The sequence below is a fragment of the Salvelinus sp. IW2-2015 genome, linkage group LG13 (assembly GCF_002910315.2).
Source record: "Salvelinus sp. IW2-2015 linkage group LG13, ASM291031v2, whole genome shotgun sequence".
Lineage (NCBI taxonomy): Eukaryota > Metazoa > Chordata > Actinopteri > Salmoniformes > Salmonidae > Salvelinus > Salvelinus sp. IW2-2015.
In genome coordinates, this window is record NC_036853.1 from 34,579,535 (window position 1) to 34,582,221 (window position 2,687).

Genomic DNA, 2,687 nt, shown 5'->3' on the forward strand with positions numbered 1-2,687 from the left:
GGGTTGTGGTGTGTGTGTGTGTGTGTGTGTGTGTGTGTGTGTGTGTGTGTGTGTGTGTGTGTGTGTGTGTGTGTGTGTGTGTGTGTGTGTGTGTGTGTGTGTTGTGTGTGTGTGTGGTGTGTGGTGTGTGTGTGTGTGGGGGGGTGTTTACACGTGTTTGTATTGGGTGGGTGTGTTACACGTGTTTGTATTGTGTGTGTGTGTGTGTGTGTGTGTGTGTGTGTGTGTGTGTGTGTGTGTGTGTGTGTGTGTGTGTGTGTGTGCTCCAGCGATCCCACTGGGCAAAAACTGGTTGAATCAACATGGTTTCACGTCATTTCAACAAAATGATTCATTTGGTGGCGTTGAATCAACGTGAAAAACTGATTGGATTTGAAAAAGTCGTCAACGTGAGGGAATTAGCTTTTTTATACCACATTTGAACCTAAATCCTTTTTTTAAATGTTCTTTTTAACTTTACCTAACAAACTCAACCAAGTAATCAAAACTAGACATTGAACTGACGTCTGTGCCCAGTAGGACGTGAACCAGTCTGTCTGTCTGTTGTCTGCTGGCATGGGGGGCCTGCTCTCGTTCCCATTACAGAGGAGAAACTGAGGATGAAACTGACAATGATTCACAGTTCTACTGGTAGGTGTGTGTGTGTGTGTGTGTGTTGGGGGGGCACTTGCATGTGTGTGTGCCTATTTGCATTGTGTGCAAGCGTCTGTGTGTGGTTGTTTGTGTGGTGCATGTGTTTGCGTTTTGTCTGTGTTTGTGTGCGTGTGCATGCGTGCGTGCATACAGTCCAATTCAGGTTCGGCAAGGGATGAAATGGAGGACTGCAGGGTCTACAGAAGCTGAAATGGGACTAGTGGCAAGCAGATCAGTCATTAGTTTATAGGGTGCCCTGTGTGTGCACTCATCTGAGGAATGGTGTGTGTGTGTGTGTTGTGTGTGTGTGTGTGTGTGTGTGTGTGTGTGTGTGTGTGTGTGTGTGTGTTGTGTGTGTTGTGTGTGTGTGTGTGTGTGTGTGTGTGTGTGTTGTGTGGTGTGTGTGTTCGGGCAGTACTGTTACGTAGGGCGTTTCCAAGTAATCCTGAAGTAAGTTCGGTGCCTACTTCAGTTTGTTGTACCGAAGTTTAGTTGTGAAATACAGCCTTGGCCAGGTCTGCACACACAGAGCTGTCTGATATATGGTTCTCACTTCTGTGATTAGACAAACCATGGCCAAATCTCTAAATCAAAGTGGGAGCAGGGAATGGTTCTGTCCAGATGGATTTTCTTATAGGCTTAAAGTTTACTGCAATAAGAATGAGAGGATAGCATGAAAAATAGTCCATCCAACCACAATATATTTTTTTTAGCTGGGGAGTAAACATTGACTCCTGGCCCTACAGTAATGATTAGACCGGTGAGTGGTGGGGCGGCCATATTTCTCAAGACCAGACAGAGAGATGATGGGGAGACGGTAAGAGAGTGTGTGGTCCAATTCTCTTTCCAGGGGAAGGGGGGGATACATTCCTTATAGCAGAACAGCTCACAAACACACGCACTGTAGCAGTGTTGTTTGGCTTGTGTGTTCCTGGGTATTATTCTTTCCTGGTCTTATTTTTCTGGGCCAGCTCATCGCTGTAGGCAGGCAGAGGGCGATCAATCCTACACAGAGCAGCTGCCTGACTATCGCCTCTCTCTCCTTTCCTCTCAGACCCCAAACAACACCTTTCTTTTCCTCACTTCTTTTTTTGGGGGGGGGGTTGGGTGTTGGGTTGAAATTGAGAGGGAGGGAGGGAGGGAAGGCAGCGGTAGTGTGTACAGACGGCAGAGAGGAAAGGAGTTGAGGAAGAGAGGAACAGAGGAGAGGAGCTGGCTGCACAGCAGGTGAGAGGAATCCCCTTGCTCCCCGTTATTCCCTGTGACTCACCTCCTTTTATCTCTGTTTCGGTCTATTTTCTCCCTCTCTCCTTTTTGACGTCCGGTCGATTTTGCTCTCTCTCATCTCCACTCTATTTACGCTCTCAGTCCCCCTCTTTCCTTCCTTTTTTTCTGTGCCCTTCTTTCTCCACCCGCTCCTCCTCTCCCTCTCTCTCTGCGGGGTACGCGGGGATGCGATGCTCGGAGCAGCACAGGTGAGAGATGTGTGTGTCAGGCTGTGGAGTGTGTGTGTGTGTGTGTGTTTCCGGTTTGCTGTGTATCAAGTCAGGCTGCTATGATAGCAGAGAGGGGTGGCTCGTTTTAGTGTGTTTCTGCTCTTCCTGTTAGCCGTTGCTGCTGCTGCTGCATTGCAGGAGGAACAGGCAGCATCTGAGCTCATGTTTCTGGGCTGAGCTCACATACACTAATACACAAATGGAGAGAAATGAACATGCAGTCGGTTTACCCTTACTGCTAACCAGCCAACTCATTTGCCTGCATTTGTGTATGCGCATGAGAGTGTGCCCCTATGTTTGTGTGTATATGTGTGTGTGCATGAAGGTGTAAGTGTGTGTGCAGAAACATGGCTATGTAGCTGTCACAGTAATACAATCAATAGTGTGTGAATTTAGAGAGTGGTGACTCCCTCCTTATTCAAATGGAGGTGCCTGCTCTGTTACCATGCAGACTTTTACTACCAGGAGTGTGTGTGTGTGTGTGTGTGTGTGTGTGTGTGTGTGTGTGTGTGTGTGTGTGTGTGTGTGTGTGTGTGTGTGTGTGTGTGTGTGTGTGTG

General features: G+C 47.9%; 1 protein-coding gene across 1 annotated transcript in view; it reads left to right on the forward strand.

Moving 5' to 3' along the window:
- Window positions 1-1,774: 1,774 nt before the first annotated feature.
- Window positions 1,775-2,687, forward strand: part of LOC111971374 (KN motif and ankyrin repeat domain-containing protein 1-like) — a 36,338-nt gene continuing 35,425 nt past the window's right edge. Inside the window, exon 1 of the mRNA XM_023998121.2 lies at window positions 1,775-1,860. The gene's annotated coding sequence lies outside the window, so the exon portion shown is untranslated. The remainder of the gene's footprint in view (window positions 1,861-2,687) is intronic.